This window comes from Crinia signifera, chromosome 5 (assembly GCF_055691185.1).
Source record: "Crinia signifera chromosome 5, ASM5569118v1, whole genome shotgun sequence".
NCBI lineage: Eukaryota > Metazoa > Chordata > Amphibia > Anura > Myobatrachidae > Crinia > Crinia signifera.
Genome location: NC_139221.1, coordinates 45,098,449 through 45,123,291, shown reverse-complemented (window position 1 = coordinate 45,123,291; position 24,843 = coordinate 45,098,449). Strand labels below are relative to the sequence as shown.

Here is a 24,843-nt window from a genome sequence, read left to right as displayed (position 1 = left end):
GCAGCTAGCAGTGTACATACAGATCGCGGCTGCGGGCGGGCGAGTGGCAGAACAAAATTTGAAAAAGCTAGCCTGCCCCCTGACTTAGCCTGCTACTGTTTTCAACAGAGATGGTTAATAAAACAGCCATTGGCATCTTGCAGCCGCCCTCCTTTTGCTGGTGCCCATCATAGGCGTGCGCACATAGAGTGTTAGGGGTGCACAGGCACCCCCTAATGCTGTGCCCACCCTTATAAACACCTCCCTGCCGCTAGCAACCAGCAATACCTTTGACCAAAGATTTTTGCTTTTTAGAGCGGTATTCCATTCAAAGAAGCGCCCATCATTCAATTATGTGTGTTTTGCATTGTTAATTGTACTAGACCAGTGGTTCCCAACCTCGGTCCTCAAGTACCCACAACAGTGCACGTTTTCCAGGTAACCCAGCAGGTGCACTCATTATTCAGACACATTTTAAAAGATCCACAGGTGGAGCTAATTATATCACCTGTGATTCTGTGTGGAGACCTGGAAAACATGCACTGTTGGGGGTACTTGAGGAGGACCAGGGTTGGGAACCACTGTACTAGACCATTGTCATATTACTACATACCTGTGTCATCCATGTATGTTTTTGACTTTATTTGCATGAACTGTTATCAAGAGTAATAAGAAGATTAAAAACTGACTGAACTAGGCAGGAGATTATGTTGTGGCTGAGAGACTTTTATATTGTAGTGAGTGCCAATAGATGATGGTAGACACGCCTGATTGGTGGTGTTAGACACACCCAATGGATGTTGTTAGACATGCACAATAGGTGGTGCACCCCCTAAGAAAATGTGCTGCGCACGCCTATGGCGCCCATAGGCGATTACCTTAAGCTGCCTAGTGGTGGCATCATACATGCCTTTAGCGCAGGGGTGGGGAACCTCAGGCCCGGGGGCCGTATGCGGCCCCCGTAGCCAGTCTGAGTGGCCCTCCCACCTGCCCGCTTTGCCGGGCTGCAAGTACAGGGGAATTCTCGCGAGATTCTTCTTAATGAACAGCAGCCGGAGACTGTCAGTCCTATTCAGCGGCAGCCGCTGGAGCGTGGGACGGCTGCAGCAGGACAATTTGTAAGAGAAATGTTTACTTATGGCCCCCGAAGGATTTTTTCCACATACAAACGGCCCTTGACACAAAAAAGGTTCCCCAACAGTGCTTTAGCGCAATGCCATGTATTTAGGGCCCTGTTATGTGAGATATACAGGGATGTGTACACGTCTGTGTGTCGTTTCCTCACATATATTTATGAACCATCTTTTTTTGTCCCTGAATGATTACCTGGATCCGCTGCACGTGGCCAGTGTAAAGCACATAGAGAATGACACACTAGGCTACTTCATGCCTGTGTCTTACTGATGTCTTCCCTGCATTCTATAAACTCCCGGTGGTCACAGTGGTTCCATGCAATGTTATATTATGGCAGGAGATCCCTTATACCCCCATACACCCCCATATACTGCCATACACCTCTATAAACCACTATAAACCCCCATATTACCCGCATATACCCTCATATTTCGAGCCATACACCCCCAGATCTATACACCGGCCACATTGTCACCTCTTCCCCATACCTGGTGGTGTATCTGGCTGTGGGACCGTGGTCAGTTATACACATTATTCTCCTCTTGCTGATAGACCAGTGATGCTGTGCATACACCGATGTGCACCATTGGCTGCTGGTGATCCTGTCCAGTCCAACAGATTTGTATTGGATCATTGGATAGGATTGTCTCCTCATTGGACAAATACAGGGCCTAATTCAGACCTGATCGCGGGGCAAATTTGTTATAAAAAATGGGCAAAACAATGTGCACTGCAGGTGGGGCAGATGTAATATGTGCAGAGAGAGTAATGGTGTGTACAGACGGTAGATGTGCCTTAAGATCCTATCCACGATCCGATCAGATAGGATCGTGGATAGGATCTTAAGGCACATCCGATTTGCATCCTATATTGACTATATAGTGCAGATCTGCACTATATAGACAAGGCAGCCAAGACTTTCTGGCTTCCGATACGTGAACGCGCATCGGGATCGGATCGGGATCGCAAGGGTTAAAACCCTTGCGATCTGCATCCGATTCCGATCCGATGTTGACTATATCGTCAACATCGTAAAGGAAATCGGACAGTGTGTACACAGCATTAGATTTGTGCCTCTCTTCCCAGCTCAGGACATAGTACCGAGCAGCATGTGCTGAGCTGGGGAGAGAGGCAGTTGCAGTGACAGTTGGGTCTCTCTCTCCCCCTGCAGCAGAGGGGAGGCAGGACTCAGGCCCCTCCAACAGACCCGGGACCCGGTAAAAAGTACCCACTACCCCCTCCCTCTCAGCGCCTCTGCTGACACTGAGAAACACTGCTGTACAGCAAAAGGTAAGTGTGATATGTTACTGAGGAACACTAAAGCAGTGGCCAGGGAAGATGGGACCACGTCCATCTATTATACAGGGCACAGAATTCTGGGGTGACATGTTATACCCATAGTACTGTACAGTAGGGGATATTACACCTGGTTACACATGATCTCATTACACGTTGTGCGGCTGATTCAGAGTCGGAGCCTTTGCGTCACATTATGCAGCCATGGGTTGTGTCACGCACATCACACACGCACGCACGGACTGTTTTTGTACAGGGTTTTATTGTACATTGGTTATCTATAGATAGATAGATAGATAGATAGATAGATAGATAGATAGATAGATAGATAGATAGATAGATCTATCTATAACTATGTACAATATTTACAATATTTACAAATTTACATATATACAAATATATACAAATATATACAAATAAATATCTATCTATAATTATGTACAATATTTACAAATTTACATATATACAAATATATACAAATATACACAAATATATACAAATATATACAAATAAATATCTATCTATAATTATGTACAATATTTACAATATTTACAAATTTACATATATACAAATATATACAAATATACACAAAGGTATATACTGTCCATGTCACCACCGACCAGCAGCGGTACGGATATATATATACAGTCTGATTAGCCAGGATAGCATAATCATCAATATAATGTTGTTAAAGGGGTCAAATCCCTCCACTTCTGTGTGCCCGGTGCCAGGCGCCACTTTGACGCTCCCTTGGCCAACACTTTCTCCTCCGGTGTCAACACATTCCACATCGGGCGCCTCCAGCTCCTCTTCCTCATAAATGGAGGACAGTCTAGGTGTAAACCTGGGGAGCTTGCGCTTTCTGCTCTTCCTGGTGGTAAACCTACGGAGCTTGAGCAATCTGCTCCTTCTGCGGCTAAATGCCGGTCCAGTGGAAATTATCTTCCATCCCTGATCTTCAAATGGGAAATCGCCATCTCTGACACAGACATCAGCATTCTGGGATCTCACAGGTGCAGCGCACTGCACATCATCATCGTCATCACAGCACTTGCTAAGACAACAGCCCATCTTCACGGATAACGTCTTCCTTCATCCAGTTTCCGTCAAGGTATGAGCCCAGACCCAAACAGCTCAGCCTATGTGTGACATCATCGCTCTGTGACATCATCACTCTGTGAAGCCTCAGAGCTACTCACATTTGCACAGATGGCAACATACTTTCAATGGTCCAGCATTTAGTTTGGGTCTGCGCGTGGATATGGATCTGCTAAAGTTTAGCAAATTAATTTGCAGACTTGCACCTTGCGGGTTCTACTCACAGTGATCTGCAGCTTCTCAGATCCATGCCGAATTAGGCCCTTTGTCCCACACAGCAATGACTCACACATAGGCTTACCAAGCAAACTAGAATTAGGCCCATAATGCCCACATATTATTGCCCTGCACATTGGGGTATTTAGACCTGATCATTGTTGTGCAAATGTATCCAGAATACAGTATGCCTGCCTGTCACCAATCAGCAATTTTTTTAACTGCAAACTGGCCGCTACAGTATTTGACTGACAGGAATCTGGTGTCTGGGGGCGTTTCAGGGAAAAAGGGGTATGTGATGTCAGGTCTGGCCTCAATCAGGGGGTGATGCTAAACAGCGAGTTCAGCCTGTCCTGATGGTTGTGGGACCCGCACATGTGCATGGTCTTTATATGTATGTGCAGGTCCCCTCAGTGATGTGCGTAGTTGCCGAGCCGTTTGCAGGGATCGGGACAGGCTTGGGACGCTCGGCGGTGGGGACGGGGCTGCCCATGAGAATGCCTAGTGTTTTATGGGCATCCCCATGAAACCACTAGGCGTTCCCATGGGAATGTGGGCGTGACAGTGTGGGCCAGGGGCAGGTGGCTGACGTCACAGGACAGCGCTCGCAAATACAATTCAGCAACCATCAAATGATTTCTCCGGCAGCGGCAGCACGTGAGGGGATGTGCTTTTTTTTTGTAACACATCCCCTCGCAACCATGCAAGGGGGCAGGGGGAGGGTAATCGGTGGGGCGGGCTCTCTGGCGCTCAGTAAGCTGCGATCTTGAATCAGAATCACCCCAATAATACGTTTACTAGCGATGCCGCCACATTATGAAGTTCAAGGAACAGAGCGGATCTACTGCTCATGCCCAGTGGTAGCAGCTTCTACCAAGTTTAAGGTGTGTGTGTGTGTGCGCGTGTGTGGATATGAGTCCTCAGTCAGTGCACTGGACCCAAGAGCAGCTACCAGAAGGAAGATACAGGTGTTGACCATGAGGTGGAAGAATGTGTGCTTAGAAAGTGCAGTTATTATGATGGTAAATTAAGAGAGCGCAAATTCAAATTAAAACTAATATTCTATTTTTTTGTTACTAATATTGACCAATTCATTAATAAACATTTTCAAATCATACATTTATATCAAACGTGATAGATTTGCAATTTATAAATACCGTATATTCCGGCGTATAAGACGACTTTTTAGCCCATAAAAATGTTCCCTCTAGTGGGGGGTCGTCTTATACGCCGGGTGCACGGCGTAATGTCGCCTTATATGCCGGGTACGGCATATATTCACTAAAGGGTACCTCTCCTCAGCCCCCCCCCCCCCTTCTTATGCATAGGTACCGTACCTTAATAATAAAAGTACGGTATTTGTCTGCAGCTGCGTTTTCTTCAGCCTAACGGCCTGTCAAATTGCGCATTTGATGTCGGCGGCAGGCTCGGGTGTTTTCGGCGGGGCTCGGGGGGACTCGGGAGCGCTCAGGCACACGAGTCCCCCCGAACCCCGCCGAAAACACCCGAGCCTGCCGCCGACATCAAATGCGCAATCTGACGTCGGCGGCAGGCTCGGGTATTTTCGGCGGGGCTCGGGGGGACTTGGGAGCGCTCAGGCACACGAGTCCCCCCGAGCCCCGCCGAAAACACCCGAGCCTGCCGCCGACATCAAATGGGCAATCTGACAGGCCGTTAGGCTGAAGAAAACACCACTGCAGACAAATACCGTACTTCTATCTTTTATTATTAAGGTACGGTACCTATGCATAAGAGGGGGGGGGGCCGAGGAGAGGTACCCTTTAATGAATACCGAGGTACCCTTTAATGAGGACAGCGGCATCACTGCAGGGAAGCTGCAGATGAGGGGGTATTAAAACTTTATGTGGTGGGTTATGCTGGGGCAGGACAAACCTGCCCTGATAGGTTTGTCCTGCCCCAGCAAAACCCACCACTCAAGGGACCAGACAGCTGCTAGTGACAGGGAGGTGTGCGGAAGAGGGGGTAGTCTTATATGGCGAGTATATAACAAACTCTACATTTTGAGTGGAAATGTTGGGGGGTCGTCTTATACGCCCAGTCGTCTTATACGCCGGCAAATACGGTAGCTAACGATCCACATCAGCCCAATTACGCAGTAAAAAATATTCTGATGACAAATTCTAATTCAAGCCCTTCAGTTACAGTCCTGTCAAATTTAAAGAGACAGTTGTATGCTACACGGTATCTGTTCTGTACGAGCAGAAAATTGAGATTTGTGGGCAGATGTTAAGCTTTTGCCTGGTTTAATATGAACGGAGCCAAAGTTCTCAATATGATTTGTCCAGAATGTTAATAAATGAATTTGGAGATAATAAACAGTCTCCAGATCGCCTCCACCTGAAGGAGCTGTGTAGCTTTGGAAATAAGTGCACTTACTTCCAAAGCTATACAGCTCCGTCAGGTGGAGGCGCCCCCAGGCCTGAAAGTAATTTTATACATATCTTATATAATTTTGTGCATGAAACAAAGTTTGTGTACATGGAACCATCACAAAGAAAAGTGTCAATTGGTGCTCACAAATGGGTACTTGTGTAGTATCACGGCGCCCGTCGCATCGCATACCACGAATTAAGGTATGCGATGGCATGCCCGATTTGAGGCTTTTCCCGGGATGAGTGTACAATTTTAATATCGCGTCTCATCGCATGCCATTATAATGGCATGCGATGCGATGCAACGCAATTTCAATGTTAAATGCCCACACAGACCCAATTTTTAACTGTATCCCCACCCTGATGGGTAAAGACAATGTTAAATGCCCTCCATTGTTAACGCCACCCCACTATCAACGCCAACCCAAAGCGTCGCGAGCGCAGTGATCCCGAGAGGGGCGGCGGTACGCGTCCTCCGACCTTTTCATACCCCCACTATCCACGTCGGCGTGGAGATGATTTTATATAGTGTGGCGAGCGCAGCGAGCCACCGAGCACGAAGCATGGTGAGCGCACGCGCATTACTTCACAAGTATTACGCGTCCCCTCTCGGGGCTCGCTGCGCTCGCCACACTATATAAAATCAACTCCACACCGACGGGGATAGTGGGGGTATGAAAAGGTCGGAGGACGCGTACCGCCGCCCCTCGCGGGCTCGCTGTGCTCGCCACGCTTCGGGTTGGCGTTGATAGTGGGGTGACGTTAACAATAGGGGGGGCCATTTTACATTGTCATTACCCATCAGGGTGGGTGTACAATGTAAAATCGGGTCTAATCGCATCTCATCGCATCGCATGCGATCATATGGCATGCGATGCGACGCGGTTTTGTGGTTGTACAATGCCCTGCGATGGAAATCGGGGGCGCCGTGATAATACACAAGTACCCACAAATGTTAGCATTTAGATTTCGGAGTTTTGAAAAAGGTGCTCTAATTTGCTATAACCTGTCAAGGAGGTTTAATTATGGCGGTAGGCATTCCCCATAACCCAATGCTTTTAAATTGCAGCAGTTGCCCACACATGGGCATGTGTTGCATAGGACGCACATTCACATGCAGGTGCTGCTGCTGAGATCTGTGCTGGGAGAGGTTTGATCTGCTGGGAGTCGGGTGCTGTGCTGGGTGAGTAGTTCTGTGCTGGGAGCGGGGTACTTAGCTAGGTGAGGGGCACTGTGCTGGGAGAGGGGCACTGTGATCGGTAAGGGGTAATGGGCAGGTACATTCGGTGAGGTAAATGGCTCAAGAGTTCCTGCCAAGTACCAGAGCCAGATTTGCAAACAATATATCAGCCATGGGGTACATGCCAGCATTATACACATGTGCAGCAGTATACACTGCTGGAGATTCGCTGAGTTTTGATAAGAGAGGTGCAGAAAAGGAAGCCACTGCCTCACCTGCCATAGACTTTTTACTTCAGAGTTTTGACTATAAAAATTATTAGAACAATAAAAATAACATTTTTTTTAAATAAATTCTTTGTATTGTTGACATACTTTATCAATTCAAAATGCCGGCATACAGTATGCGCTAGTATGCGCTAGTATGACAGGAAAGGCTGTGCCTCACCCCACCGCACGCCACTGGTAATGGGTGCTGAAGGGATTCTGTGCTAATTGAGGGCTGCTGTGCAGGTGCTGTGCAGTGAGGCAAGAGGGATTACTGTGCTGGAGAGCCTGATGTTCTGTGCTACGAAGGGAGAGGGATTGCTGTGCTGGTGAGCCTGGGGTGCTGTGCTGTGAGGGGGAAAGGGATTGCTGTGCTGGAGAGCCTGGGGTGCTGAGCAGTGAGGGAAGAGGGATTGCTGTGCTGAGAGCCTGGGGTGCTGTGCTACGAGGGGAGAGGGATTGCTGTGCTGGAGAGCCTGGGGTGCTGTGCTGTGAGGGCAGAGGGGTTGCTGTGCTGGAGAGCCCGGGGTGCTGAGCAGTGGGGGCAGAGGGATTGCAGTGCTGGAGAGCCTGGGGTGCTGTGCTATGAGGGGAGAGGTATTGCTGTGCTGGTAAACCTGGGGTGCTGTGCTGTGAGGGGAAAGGGATTGCTGTGCTGGATAGCCTGGGGAGCTGTGCAGTGAGGTAAGAGGGATTGCTGTGCTGGAGATTCTGGGGTGCTGTGCTGCGAGGGCAGAAGGATTGCTGTGTTGGAGAGCCTAGGGTGCTGTACTGTGAGGGGGGGAGGGATTGATGTGCTGGTGAGCCTGGGTGCTGTTCTGTGAGGGGGAAGGGATTGCTGTGCTGGTGAGCCTGAGGTGCTGTGCTGTGAGTGGTGAGGGATTGCTGTGCTGGAGAGCCTGGGGTGCTGTACTGTGAGGGGGGAGGGATTGCTGTGCTGGTGAGCCTGGGCTGCTGTGCTGCGAGGGGAGAGGGATTGCTGTGCTGGTGAGCCTGGGGTGCTGTGCTGCGAGGGGAGAGGGATTGCTCTGCTGGAGAGTGTGGGGTGCTGTGCTGTGAGGGGAGAATGTGCACTATAGAATGCCTTTTTTATATACATTGTACAGTACATGCAATAAAGTAATGTCATAATTAGCATGGTGTTCCATATTCAGATATCTTTCATTTATTGACTAACTCTTCTTTTTAGTTTTCAAAATAATTTTATTTTACTTTTGGTAATAGTTTGTTGTTGTTTGATAAATCATGTTTTATTTCATGCCTCCGCCATGCCAAGTAAGTTGGAGCTTGATGAATAGGAACTATATGTATGAATAGGTTCCTATTCTGTACATCAGAAAAAGAATGAAAACCAAAAGACTTACAGTACCTGACATATTCAGCGTCATTTATGTGACCTGCAGACAACTGTGCTTATGCTCAATCGTTTGGTTTCTGGATGGCAGCCACCAGGACCTCGGTTAAAGCACATGAACTTTTCAGTTGAAGCTCATTAAACCAATAGTATTAGCTCATTATGGGCTCAGCCCATAATGAGCTAAATTGGACTTTCAGGAGTTTATCATTATCCCATCACATTTGTAAACTAAAGCTATTTGCATAGTTTTATGATAATCTTAAGCTTATCTCATTAGAAATGTTTTACAAACCATAGTTTCTACATAGTAAAACCCTCCCCAAAACGTGTTATTTACAGTATATTGTACCTACTGCAGTATGTATAATTCCAGTCCGCTGGTGCCTACCTACTGCCATATATATAATTCCAGTCCGCTGGTGCCTACCTACTGACGTATTTATATAATTCGAGTTTGCTGGTGACTACGTACCTACTGCTGTATATAATTGCAGTCCAGTGGTGCTGTCCTGTGGTGTCATATATTGCATACAGTACTAAGGTTTGCAACATCGTCTGATAGACATCTGTGCAGTCTTAGGCTGTGTAGAGAAAATTAGATCTTGACTTACAGTAAAATGTTTTTCTTGTAGGCCTATTATGTCAGTTCAGTAAATGCTACCCAGAATCTCATGGCTAATTAGATGCATTGCTCACAGATGAAGATAAATTCAATTTCATGTACTCTATCTGAATCTAGCTATTTCTTCTAATGTCTTGCACTGCTCTTTGTGTACTATGTCTATACTAAAACAGGGTTGCCTACTTTTGAAAAATCATTTTAGGGAGAAAAGAAGTCAGGGGGCGGGCCTTGTGTCACCAGGGGGTGGACCGTGCATCACCAGGGGGCGAGCCCTACAGTATTTTTATAAGCATTACACATAAGCATACACTTGTGCAGGGATGGAGGCACACACGGTCAGGGGCCCACATGGCAGGGACAGGCACACATGAGCAGGGGAGAAAATGGGCAGGGGTGGAGGCACACATGGGCAGGGGTAGAGGCAAACATGGGCAGGGGTAGAGGCCCACAAGGGCTTGGGAATATGCAGGTAGGAAAGGAGACTGAAATGGTCAGGGATAGAGGCACATATGTGTAGGGACAGGGGAACATATGGCTGAAGTAAATGGAGACCTACACATGCACAAAACTGCTGACCAAAAGCACACTGGGTTGTGGGTAAGCAGACACAGACCACCTAGCCGCATAAAGAAGAACTTGGGGTGAGAAAGGTAGTAGGGGGGGCCTCCTCAGCTGCAGCGGCCACCCCACCTCCCCTGGCTGCAGCAGTCCCCACAGAAAAGAGAAAAATACACACATAAGCTGCCATTCTGAGCTGCATTCAGTTGTCAGCAAGCCCAGGGAGAGAGCAGAGGCGGAACCTCTTTCCACTTGCATAAACTAAGGAATATATGGGGGCGGGGCTTACTCCTGCAGCTGCCGCTTCACTTCCGCGATGGCTACTGGGGCCTACGAATATCTAGGTACGCCTCTGGCCAGATGTCCTGAGCTGGCGCAGGTTGGTGGACCGGAGCTCCATCTGACAGGCACGCGTGAGCATCTCACACACTCGCTCATCCCCGTCAGCAAAGCGGCGGGGAGCATCTTTCCTGCCCGTCTCCACTTCAGGGAGATGGGCAGGAAGTGGGGGCAGCTAGTGGGGGCTGCCGGGAGGTACTTGGGAGCAGCGGTGGGTGGCGGAGGGTTCAGATGGAAGGAGGCATGAGTGCGTCTCATGCATGCGCCCTTCTTCTGTCAGGGCAGCGATCCATTTAGAGCTGCTCCATCTGTATACACAATATAGTATCTGGAAAAAAGTATTTGGCCTCACAGTGACTTCAAGCGTGGTACTGTGATAGGATTGCAGCACGACTGGTCATACAATTTCATCCCTGCTGCATATTACATGTACAACTGTAGATGATCATGATATTATCAGAAAGTGGAAATGTTTAGGAACTACAGCAACTCAGCCACTAAGCGGAAGACCACATAAGATCATCGACTCCTATTTTGAACAATGCTACACTTTCAACTTTGTGGCAACAGTTTGGGAAGTCCCTTTCCTATTCCAACATAACCATACCCCAGTGCACAAAGCAAGGATTACAGAATAAAGACATTGTTAGATAAATTCGGCCTGGTAGAACTGAACCCCTTATCTCGAGCATCTTTGTGATAAAATGAGATGGAGGTTACGAGATGGGTGTGGTATGACACACCGACAGTTGGGATTCCGACAGTCATTTCTCCGACGTCTAAATCGTGACTGCACAGCGGGGGTAGCGCAATGAAGCCCCTTGCGGGCTCGCTGCGCTCGCCACGCTGCGGGTACGCTTCTCCCTCTATGGGGGTCGTGGAACCCCACGAGGGAGCAGTCGGGATTCCGACGTCGGAGTAATGACTGTCGGAATCCCGACTGTCGGGGAGCCGTCCGGCACCCTACGAGTCAGACCTTCTCCTCCAACATCAGGGCCTGACCTCATAAATGCTCTACAGAAGGAATGGGCACAGATTCCCACAGAAACACTCCCAAATCTTGTGGAATGTCTTTCAAGAAGAATGGAAGCTCTTAAGGTGCCCATACACGGTGCGACAGGGCGGTGCAATGAGATGCGCGCTCCCGTGCACATCCCATAATGTCTGTGCAACCCGTGCTTTTAGTACTACATCTGTATCATATCTAGTACAAAAAGATCGCTGCTGTAGCACATTGTAAGCTTTTTGTACTAGAAGCTATGCAATCTAGTACCAAAATCACACCCCCTCCCTCTCCACTTGATACATTACTGCTTTATTATATTATTATATTAGATATGCTCAGAAAGCTAGCACCTTAATATATTCTTATTCAGCCTAATAAAATTATTCTTTATTATATTACAAAAAAATCTTCCAAGTCCAATGGAACCTATATGAATATGAAATAAAATAAATCACCTGCAAGGGAACTTAAAACAGACAGAGCTGTCTAAGGTTCCTACAAGGTTTAGAAAGCGATAACATTAAATATAATATTACAATGGCAACTACTATTTAAATCTCTGGATGTACACTTGCCCAGTTAATAACAATAGCTAACACTACTCCAAGGGTGAGAAATTGCACAACTTTATTCACTAATCCGGTCATTTGACACTTATAGGAGGTTGAGCAGATTGGGACATTAGTCATATAAGTGCAATCTATAGATTTATTTTTTATGTTCTGTGTTTCTTAACATATGCTTTAACCCCGATTTTCCTGAGATTAATATGATTAATTGTTATATAATAAAACTTTACTTGAGTAATATCAGATTACCACTGGGAGCAGCCAGTAAACATCTTTTTCAGAATCAGCTTTATTGGCCGGGTATACTTGCATATACTAGGAATTTGATTTGGATTGCTGTGTAACAGCCAGGTAGGTAACAAGTAAAGACAGTGACAATACAGATATACATGACACATACAGGTATACACTACATGTACCCTGGGGTGGGTGATGGACAGGTACAGGGGGGACACGGGAACATATACCCACCGAGCTGCACAGCGCCTAGGCAATCATCAGCGGCACCACTAGCCAGGTAGGTAACACTATAAGCAGAGACAGTACAGGTATCACACAGTTAGCATGTACCTGCTGAGCTGCACAGCGCCTAGGCAGCCATCAGTGGCTCCACTGGTCGCCGCAACAGCCAGGTAGGTAACACTATAAGCAGTCAGTACAATTATCACACACAGAACATGCACCAGCCAAGCAGCACAGCGCCTAGGCAGTTATCAGCGGCGCCACTGGTCGTTGCAGCAGCCAGGTAGGTAACAATATAAGCAGAGACAGTATAGTTATAGATTACTGTGCAGTATGCCAGACAGGGGAGACACAGGGGTACATATACAGTAGCTGAGTGGCACAGTTCCTAGGCAGCGGCATCTTGATCATGCTGCTCGCAGGCAGCAGCAAAAGGGCTCAACAGTCCATCTCCCTACAGCCCTCCACAGGATGGATATAAGGCTGTAGGGGTTGGGAGGGCAGCGTGTCACGGCCCTGGCTGGAGTTGTGGCTGGGGGGGAGCCAGCGTGCAGGGAGTTTGGGGTTTGTTGGAGTTTTGGGCCCTCACCCCCATGGGGGGCTCCACACATGGTTGTACCCAGAGCAAGTGGGGGGGCTGGGGCCGCGGCCATTGTTTCACTGCCTGTTACCCTCCTCTGTGCAGGCTGCCCAGTTCTATGCCATTGAGGGGGGGCAGCAGCCGCGACTCATCACTGGGGGTCGCAGCCGTTGTTCTGCCGCCTGTCTTTCGGCCAGGGGCTTCCGTGCTGGGGGCATCCACTTCTCTCATCCCTCCTGCATCCTCTCCTCCATCCACTGCTCCGCTCCGACCTCCTCTGACCTCTCCGGACACATGGAGAGGAGCGCCCATTCTTCCCTTCTCCAGGGGCTGGGGATGGGAGCTCCGGGGGGGATGGGAGCTCCATGTGCATGCAACTGTAGAAATACGCCCTGGTGCAGGGACAGTTTCCCCTGCACTGGAGTGGAAGGAGCGGTGCCCATGCCGGGTGGCGCTGCCCTCTGCAGCCGGGGCCAGTGCTTGTGCGGTCACAGGCCCTGCTGCTGGTGGGTGCCATCCCATGGAGCCAGAGGCAGGTCCCCAGTCACTGCGGTCGGCGGCGGGCATATGGGCAGCGGTGAATCCCCACCGCTGCTCCACATGGACAATGGTGGCAGGCCTGCATCCTCAGGTATCCAGGCCCCGCCAATCACAACGTGGGAATTCAAATCTGGTGCCAAAGGGGAGCCAATCACAGCTCCCGCTCTGGTGGCCAATCAGGAGTGGCGGTGGCGAGCCAATCCCGGCTTGCCACGTCATAGCTCCGCTTCCCTGGCGCTGGCCGCAAGGAGAAGTTTGTTGGCCAGTAGGGAACAGAAAAGAGCTCCCAAAGAGAGAAGACAGCAGGCGCTGGAAGCCCTGGAAGGAGGCAGCTGTGTACACAGGACTGCTACATGCTGCCGCCCGCCAGTTGAAGTACAAGAAGTCGGGAACCATCGGCGGGGACAACGGAAGCCCAGGTGCAGCGGTGTGCAACACAAAAGATCATGCCCTGGCCACCGCTGCCCCGGTGAAGACTTCAGGAAGCCCAGAGGTGGTGGGAGACATACCACCTCCGACGAAGACAGCGCAGCATGTGTGGCCGGACCTAGGACGGGTAAGTCCGCGTGTGCCCCCCCTACACCACCAGGCGCTGGGGCAGTAGGCCGCGGGCCCATTTCAGGCAATAGGCCTGTGGCGCATTAGGTGGGCACTAGGCCTGTGGGGCATGTTAGTTTGGGCATTAGGGCCGTGGGGTTCTGGGATTCAGGCTCTGCCTGTGGGATCTTGGGAATTGGGCCCACAGGGATATTTTGGTCAACCGTGTGGCCCCCCATAGCAACAGTAGGCTGGGGCAGGAAGGGCATAAGGCCCAGGAGCATTGGCACTACCATGGTGGCTATCGTGGTGTGTCCATAGGTACCAGGAAGGAGGTAAGTCCTCCGGTTTGTTCTGCTTGAGGACCCCTTTTATTGCAGTCGTGTTAGCATTGCGCTGTGTATTGTTTTGTTGTATGCCTCTCATTCAGGCGTTCTAACCCATGCTACTGCTTTTCTCCACAAGGTGTGTGCCGCAGGTTGCGCGTGCATAAGGCCGCAGGTTGCACGGGCATTAGGCACCAGGTTGCATGGGCGTTAGTCGCCAGGTTGCGCGGGTGTAGGTGTCAGGTTGCATGGGCATTAGGCGCCAGGTTGCGTGGGCATTCAGCGCCAGGTTTTGCGACACTAGGCCGTGGTATCTTTTGATCCGGCACTAAGCTGCAGGTTGCGTAAAACGGCTTCCGGATTAAGGTTTTGCGGGCGTTAAGCTGCAGGTTAGTTTGCGTATTGCCCTGCCCTAGGGAGCAAGAGGTTACTTGTATTTATTTCCAGGTGCCGGTATCAGTATCCTCAACGAGTCAGGGGACCGGTAGACAGCTGGTGAGTATAATATGTGTTGTGTCAGTTTGCTGTGTTGTGCATGCTCCTTCACCTCCCCTGGAGTGTTTCCCCACCCAGGTTGCACCTGCCGTGTTCCACAAGCGGGTGTAACCAGTCTGAGGCCAGTAGTGCCTGTGATGACCATCCCCTCCCCCCAAATAGTGGGACTCTCCATCACCATTTTTTTTACAGGTAACGTTGCATCGGAGCCAAGCGGAGCCAGAGGGAAGTGCCGGGACCATCCTCGCCCCTAAGGTGAGAGACAGAGGGCAGCGAGGTAAGTAAGCGCAGTGAGAATTGGCACCACCCCTGTGCCTCTTACATAACCATCCTCGGACGCACTGGAAGCAGTTATCTATATGGCTATAATTTCCTTGCCATGGCGGCCATGTGAAATCAGTGTGTGCATTTAATTGAAATTATTTTTGTATGATATGTAAATCTTCGCGCCTGATCGTCCTTTTGCTTTAGGTGCTTTTTCTGTTATTGTGTAGATCTGTCTGCAAACCTTCTGCTCTGTGCATTCACCAAGTTGCCACCTGGAAATGCCCTTTTGCCATTCAGGCAGTGATCTGTCTGGCTAAGAATTACCTATGCATACAGATAGTGTGTGGATACATCCACTTCTGAGCCAGTGTCTTTAATACAGGTATGGGTCATAGGGTAAACAGTATGAAGGTCACTACTAAAGGACGACATGGCTTAGGTCGACACAATAAATACTTCGACAGGCCTAAGGTTGACACAAGCATTAGGTCGACAGTCAATAACTTCGATTTGAGTTTCATATTTTTTTGTGCCAAATGTCGACATTGGACACCATAACAGTGTACCGTGGCACTCGCCTCTCTGCGCTCGGCATACTATTCTATTCTCCCATCATGCCCGAGTGCCTCGATGGCTAACCTTGACACTCCAGATGTTTTTAAACTACACATCCCAGCATGCTCTGCATCAGATTTAACATGGCCAAATAGCAAAACTGAAGCAGAGCATGCAGGGATGTGTAGTTTAAAAACATCTGGAGTGTCAAGGTTAGCCATCAAGGCCCTAGTAATTGGTAGGGTATGAAATACCCACATTTTGACTGTCGACCTTCCCATTGTCAACCTAGAGCTTGTATCGACCTTCCTACCATGTCGACCTTAGGCCTGTTGACCTATTTCCGGTGTCCACCCTAAGCCCTGTCGATCTGTAGTGGTCCACCCAATGTATACATTCATATTGTCAATCTAGCACCATATCCCCTTTCATAAATGAAGTTTAGAACAAAAAAAAAAAAAAGTGATTTTCTTTTGTTTACAGACTTTACAGAATCATTATTTAGAAAACATTTTAATGTGCCATCATCTGCCAGGTCCAATCAGCACACATCTGACAGGAGTACTGCAACAGAAGAGGTAAAGCATATGGTATGATGAGAAAGCTGTTTGTTTCCCACTAGGTAATCATTGTCCTCGTTATTTTAATGCTTTGGTGAAATGGAAACTCAGATAAGTACTTGCTAAATCAGTGTTTGCTTTCATTTGATTTACATGATTGTCTCTGTACTAACAGTAGCACGCCTTCTCCTTTGTATATTTGTAATCTCTAATTGTGATTTATAGACTAATCTGACTGGTGTATTATATAACCATTTCCTAGTAATATCAGTGCTCCTGCTCCGCTCTTTATATGTCCGAATAACAAAGCATGCAAACACCTTTCCCAATTGTAAATGATCTACGTATATATATCTGTATTCATAATTTATTATATTATATAATACAGTATATCTGTCAGGTCTTCCACACTAGGAACAAACTGCCCATACTTTTAAACTGTTTCTGATTTCCATAGACCGCGTGGCGATCGCAGCCAAGCCCGCAAGGGGCTTTGTTGCATTCGCCATGCTGTCTGAGTCTGGCCAATTGGGATCCCGACTTCGGACTAATGACTGTCGGGATCCCGACTGTCGGAACCGTATACCACACCCGTCTTGGAATGTTTGTCCATTAATCCTTTATCAATATTGTTGCCAAATGACTACAACTACATCAGGAATGTTGTACGGTAATTTCACTGTAAATCTATAGAAACTCAGATAAAGTGGCCATTGGGCAACATCAGACGGACCATTACTACCTGGTGGTGAAACTGGAGTACTGCAGCCACGAGAAACTTATTTACTTTTAAGGTACGAAGGCAATGTGACAGATGAAGGGTTAAAAAGGCATTTAACTGTTTGGCTACCTGGATGATCAGGTAGCTAAGGGCACTTCAGCACAGTGATTATAATGGGGGCATTAATACAGAATTATGTCTCATGGGTGATTATGTACAATTCGGCTTGGCGCATATTATTAGAGAATATTATCTGGGAGTTGTAGTCTGCATTACATTATTTTCTTTAGGCAATAGAAATATATAACAATTAATAGAGTGCAGGGAATGAGGGCAAACTCGGGTAGGGATAAAGCCTGGATCCCTAGATCTCAAATCCTACTATATGCACTAACTGTCAGGTCGATGATTGTTCTGTGGGAAATCTAATATCCTTTTGAGTTCTTAGGCTGCATCTACACATTGGGGGAAATTTACTAAGATATGTATTCTACTTCACATGTGATGTTGCGATGGGCAACCAATCAGATCCTGTTTACTATCTTCTAGAGCAGGGGTGGAGAAACTCAGGCCCGGGGGCCATATGCGGCCCCCGTAGCCGGTCTGAGTGGCCCTCCCATCTGCCCGGCGGCTTTGCTGGGAGTCAAGTACAGGGGAATTATCGCGAGAGGTCGGTAGTTCTTGCGAGATTCCTCTTAATCAACAGCAGCTGGAGGCTGTCAGTCCTATTCAGCGGCAGCCACCGGAGCTTGGGAAGTTATCCTAAAAAATAAACTTTTCTCCAATTTTACACTTCCTCCTGATCTTGGGTTCCACTATAAAAGAATATATACACAAGCCTACTACATTTTGCTAAAACGCAATGTGTAGACACAAGAAGCTACATCCTGCTAAACAGGATCCTGTTTGATTGCATCCTGCTAAAACACAATGTGTAGACAGAGCTTCATGCTCTTTAAGAAGGTAGCAGAACTAATATTAATTCAGACCTTTGGGGGAAATGTAATAGAATGCATTTTACGACAAGTGCTGTGATTCCGGTCTACTAACATATGTTGCTAGCATCGCCGTATGGTGATGGTGGCCCCCTCTGCGATACCTGTGATGTGGTGTGTGGGGCGTCTCCGTCACATCTCCGGCTCAGTGCGGCTGTCCCCGGTGCCTCCTCCTCCCCATGCAGCTGGAAGGACATCCGGCTGGGACATATGCTAGGGGGAGGAGTTTGATGGAGGAATGGGAGGGTGGTAGGCATCTGCGCTAGGGGCGGCGGTACCTGGCCTTGCGATGACAAAGCGCCCGGGTATTACTACATATGAAAATGCAGTAAACCCCCTGAAAACGGGGGTTTTACCGCATTTTTCGCTTAGTACATCCCGCCCTCAGTGACAAAAGTCTTATACCTGTGAGAAGTAGCAGTGGCAAGGGTGATTGAAACAGAAAGTGGGTTGATAATAAAATGATTTGTCTGGTAACGTGAAACAACCATCCCTCATGGAGCTTTTCAAATGCATTCACCTGAAAATCAACGAGGTGGATTAACACATTGCACTGACTGCAGATAGAAAAGACTTTTGGGCCCAATTCATAGCCACAAATTGTTTTTCCACCCATACTGTACATCTCTGCAGGAAGGATAATGTTGATCAGCATCTCCTTGTTGAGACAGCACTTCCCCTGCTGCAATGGCTGAAGCGTCCACCTCTACTCAGAATGGTTTTAGGTGTTAGGATGACTGATAAAATAAGTGGTTATAAAGGCATGTTTTATTTGATGTACAGTAAAAGCCACCTAAACCTCTTCTGGCCAATGAGCTGAGTTTGCACATCACTGTTCATTGTTGTATACAGTGTGAAATGTAGGTATCAGTGTCTTTTCATTAACAAGTAGATCTTACTGACTGCTTTGGGGCTCATTTATATTAGAATGTGTCATTTTATGACACACCTCTCAGATGTATAGCAGCAGTAAATCCGGACTGGATTAAGCCTTGGGGGCAGGGGGCTTAAGTCAGGGGAAGTGGTTTCTATATTTGATAGTGTTAGGACTCTGAGGGGATTCCAGACTAGACTGTGAGGCCGTGTCCGTGAGTGGTGAGGATCACAGCGACACGTATACTCGCTAACTCTGTTGTCTCTCCCAGTGTTCGATTGACGCATGCAGTGCTAGGCTTCTCCTATAGCAGCCGCGATTGAAGGAGCGAGTTAGGTCCGCTCCAACCCCGATGCCCCCAGGTCTTATGTAGGAAAACGCATCAACCGAAACTGAGAGATGGACAAAAGGATAACTGACTGCGGCTAATGTTATAATAAGTAACCCCTACATAGGTCAGAAACACCAGGGAGTTGAGTGGAAGGATATGAAGGAATCCTCCACTGAATTCCCAGGAATGCAACAATTAAAGAAGATGTTATGCAAATAAGTAATTCCTCACACCCACACTTGTAATTACAGAAACACATGATATAAACACAGTGTGTCCTGGCATAAATGCAACAATGCATGAAGATGTTAATAATACACAATATAACCTGTGTGGAGCAGAATGGCAAAACCCCTAATAAGAGAGAACATAAGTTTCACACAGATAAATTCTAACAGGAATCAGCAGATATACAGTGAATGAAAAATCCAGCAGTTCGCTTAATCCTCTGCAGAATGGAAAGCACCAGGAATACTGGCAGGGTCAGGACGGCCAGGGAATATGGCTGATGACCAGCGAACAGATTCAGACCGACTACACCAAGACAGGGAAACAGACTGGACAGGCTGCACTAGCAGAATCACCGGCACCTTGGTGAAAGGCAGCATGGGAGATAAAGGAAACACTCCCAATCAGAATAGCTAAGGCTGACAAGGTCCCTACAGGTGAGCAGCCTGAGACACCAGATCTAATTATACAACAGCTGCACATTGAGGACACAGGAGTCAAGTTGCATTTACACAGAAAAGCCAGAGGCAGCTCGTAACAGGAATGAGCCACTGCTGGCTCATGACAGATAATGCATATCTCCCAACACGACCCATTCCAGGAGATACAGAATGCTCTCTACCTGAACTTCTCACTGAAGATATTATTGGTATCACCTGTATTGAACTGTTTAATTCATAAGAATGATGTTTCAGCACAGATGCAACCTAGATTAAATGGGAATTCCAGGTTGAGAGCATTCTATCCTTCTTGGAATGGGGTCATGTTGGGAGGTATGAATTGTGTATATAAACTTAAACTCCACCACCTTTTTATGTGATCAGATTAGGCAAATACACAGCTTGACATTTTTGGTAACATTTATTAAAAAATCATGAAAAAGACATCCGTTGGTTTAAATTCTGTAAATGGATAACCGCATGGAAAAACCCAACGCGTTTCGTCTCCGAAGAGACCTCCTCAGGGGTACACAGAATAAGCGGTATGTCGGTCTAAAACCCATAACAGAATCTTTGTATTTCTGTAAAATTCCATATCTCAATAGAAATCCTATCGCGATGAACCTTTGGTAAGGGCCCTTGGAAAAACCGGCACTACTGGGGACATCTGCAACAGCACTACTGAGGATATGATATGTAACTGGCACTACTGGGGACATCTGCAACAGCACTACTGAGGATATGATATGTAACTGGCACTACTGGGGACATCTATAACAGCACTACTAAGGATATGATATATAACCGGCACTACTGGGGACATCTGTAACAGCACTACTGAGGATATGATATGTAACTGGCACTACTGGGGACATCTGTAACTCGCACTATTGAGGATATGATATGTAACTGGCACTACTGGGGACATCTGCAACAGCACTACTGAGGATATGATATGTAACTGGCACTACTGGGGACATCTGTAACAGCACTACCAAGGATATGATATGTAACTGGCACTACTGGGGACATATGTAACAGCAATACTGAGGCTATGATATCTAACTGACACTACTGGGGACATCTGTAACAGCACTACTGAGGATATGATATGTAACTGGCACTACTGGGGACATCTGCAACAGCACTACTGAGGATATGATATGTAACTGGCACTACTGGGGACATCTGCAACAGCACTACTGAGGATATGATATGTAACTGGCACTACTGGGGACATATGTAACAGCAATACTGAGGCTATGATATCTAACTGACACTACTGGGGACATCTGTAACAGCACTACTGAGGATATGATATGTAACTGGCACTACTGGGGACATCTGTAACTGGCACTATTGAGAATATGATATGTAACTGGCACTAAATATGCGCAAGAAAGTTATTGCTTGGCGTTCAAAATCAGTATCTGAGATAGTGCACAAACTTTGATTCGTGTTTTGGAACCTTGTTTTATGCACAAATAAAATATATTTCTGTGTATTTCATGTGTCTGGTTCCTAAACATTTTGAATAAGGGATACTGAACCTGTAATAATTAACATAAAAATAATTATTTATTTATAACAGGGTACACAGTATAGAAAAATTGTACATTAACAACCATAATATGATGAGGAATTATCTCTTTTCTCTTTCTCCTCCTGCCTACAGTGGTTAATGTAGACTTTAGCTATTTTCTGTACAGCCTATTATGATTAATAAATCCTGATATTATACAAATCCCCTTTATTTCATTATCCTTTGATTTTTAAATTAATTATCTCTAGTAGACATCTTATGTAATAGAGTATAGGTTACAGATATTATGAACATGGTATAATAGCATTATCTTAATAATTAGAATTACACACTTAGCACTATTGTATTATGCCACATGATAATGTATGAAAAAGAAGATGTAAAAAAAAAAAGCCATACTGTACCATTATATAATATATTCTTTTCATTTTTATGCTCATACTTGTATGGGTGGATCTGCCCTCAACTGTTTCTTTGAATTTTTTTTTAATCACATATAGACACATTATGATTCGTTATAATATATTATTAATCCCTGTTTTTCAATGAGTTGGTTTGGAATATGATTCTCCACAAATTCATTACACAATATTGAATACATTATATTACATTACAAATAATAACACACAATTGACATCTTCATTTTATTTTTATTTCCACATCATTTCACTATATATATATATATATATCCCAAATGAAACACGTCACTCCGGGTCTCTTATAAACAATAGTGTGATTTACTGATGCCTACGGCGTTTCGGGCCAAGCCCGTCTTCAGGACATGTCCTGAAGACGGGCTTGGCCTGAAACGCCGTAGGCATCAGTAAATCACACTTTTGTTTATAAGAGACCCGGAGTGACGTGTTTCATTTGGGATTTCTATATGTGGTCAGCAACAAACGCTGACTAGTGGACGAGCATCCGGGCAAGTTTATCTTTGTATGTGTACAGGCAGTGCCGGACCTTGTGAAGAAATATATATATATATAGACGGGGGTGGCAGCGGCACTCAGGACTTATCCAAATCAACAAAAGACTCGTAGCCAATAACGGTGACGTTTCAGCCCTTCCGGGCTTTTATCAAAACAGCTTACATAATTGATAAAAGCCCGTCACCGTTATTGGCTACGAGTCTTTTGTTGATTTGGATAAGTCCTGAGTGCCGCTGCCACCCCCAGTCTACATTTGGGACATTTGGGACAAGCGCAAGCTGTACCCCCGCTGATGGCACCAGGCCCTGAAAGCATTTAAGAGGAGAGGAGTGCCAGCCTAATACACTAAATATATATATATATATATATATATATATATATATTAAGGTTCTAAAAGACCATTCTAGATAGCTTTGAAACGATGGGCCTTATTCTTGTCCATTCCCACGGATCAGAATATTCGCAGGGGCTCCGATGGTGGGTGTATGCACAAGCGCAGAGTCATTTCTGCACATGTGCATACATGTGCGGCCAGGGTGTTCGCCGGACACATGCACCTAAGTGTGCGGGCGGGGGGCGTGGAGGGGCATGGGGCAGCGGGCCAGACCATTGCATATGGGAAAGTCCAGCATATTATGGGCGTTCCCATGAGAACCCTGGGCGTTCTCAAGCATATTCCCTGATGACGCAGGTGCAGGGGGTGGCCAGCTGACATAACCAGACTTCAACTGCCCGTCCACTTCCACCCGAGCGTCCACGCATACTGTATGTGACTTCAGAGTCACTGTTATATGCGTGCATCTTTGCAATCCATGTGGGTGGATTCCACTAGGCTGTGAATAGATGCTACTGTGTAACATCGCCAAAGGGGGCTACACATGCTCATATTCACACATGTGCCGTCCCCAAACCATCGGAACACGGCATTATACCCTTAAATGCGAATGAATGCGAATCACCTCCAGTCAGTGGGTCAGACAGCACATTCCTGACACTACAGAATAAGCCACCAATGTCTCTGATGTGTTTATAAACCAGACGTATCAGTCTTCAAAAAGTGATAAAGTATAGAGTGATAAACAGCCAGCCAATCAGCTCCTACCTGCCATGTTACAGGCTGGGTTTGGAAAATAACAGATAGGAGCTGATTGGCTGGTTGTTTATCACTCTCCATTATATCACTTTTTGAACATTGATACATCTGGCTTTATGAGAGAGAAAAGGTCACTACATCCTGTATCCTTTAGAGCTGAAGCAATAAACAATGTTATTGTTCTGTAGAAATGACATCTAGAAATCAGTCACCCGTTCCCAGGTAGTAAAGCTTCTTAATCTCAATATATAGAGGATCTTCACCTTTTCTCCAAAATGATATTTCCTGACAATACTTTCTGTGCTACTGGATACTATTCTTTCAATGTAAAAAAAAAAAAAGGTACTATGGTAGCGTATATTGGTTTGCACTCTTGTGTACCTAGGCCCTTATTCTGGTTGACTCGTTGGGGTGCGAATTTGCACACCTTGTGAGCCAACCAGAACCCGCCCTGCGAATGGTGGTATGCCCGCACCCCTTTGCACACCGGGTTCGTTCACCTGGCATGTGAATGTATGTTTTACATAAACATCCATTCATATGCCAGTGGGAACCTCCCCATCTTTCGATGGTCCCTGACCATTGAATGATGGTGAAGGAGCCCACATATGTAAGGGTGGTCCAGACCACTCGTACATATGCATGCTGATATCTGGTTATGTCAGCTGTCCGCCCCCTGCACCTGCGTCATGAACGTGTTAGCATGTGTACGCCCAATGTTTTTATGCGAACACCTATAAAAACCCTCGGCGTTCACATGTGCTAATGGCTCGGGCCAGCACCTCACACCCCTCTCCACCCCCCGCTCTAAAGGCTGGGAGCGTGCGCTCTGTGAAAAGACTTTTCGCCAAGTTCACACACTCCCAGCGTAAACACATGTGCAGAAATTCTGCTGCGCATACGCAAAACGTCGGTCCCAGTGCGAATTTACGCCAGAGCGAGTCAACCAGAATAAGGGACCTATTGTATTACACTGGTGAGTGTTTGTGTGCAAGTTGTTTTTACATATTCCTCTTGTAATCTCCATTGGATTGCCATATTCATGCTAGTAATAAAAGGAAGGAAAATAATAAAAGTTGCTGGATTCAAGAACACAAGTATAATACAGAAACTTTTTTTTAATATTTAGAAATATTACACTATGACAATTTATACTTTACTTGTTCAGCAGTGATTCTTTACTCCATGAATACTTATAATATATTTGCCAGACGTCTATGTTAAGGATTATATTTCAGTACATGAAGATGGTATATTGCAAAGCCTGAAGGTAAGTCTGGTGTAAGACAAAAAAATACAGAATATTTGCTGGTTTTAATGTAAAGAAATGCATGAACATAGTTCCACACTG

The 24,843-nt window shown here is 46.6% G+C and overlaps 1 long non-coding RNA gene across 1 annotated transcript; it reads left to right on the top strand.

Moving 5' to 3' along the window:
* Window positions 1–2,268: 2,268 nt before the first annotated feature.
* Window positions 2,269–24,736, top strand: LOC146079437 (uncharacterized). The gene is made up of 3 exons (XR_014474529.1): window positions 2,269–2,403; window positions 16,259–16,353; window positions 24,661–24,736. It is a non-coding gene; the product is annotated as an uncharacterized LOC146079437 (long non-coding RNA).
* Window positions 24,737–24,843: the final 107 nt, after the last annotated feature.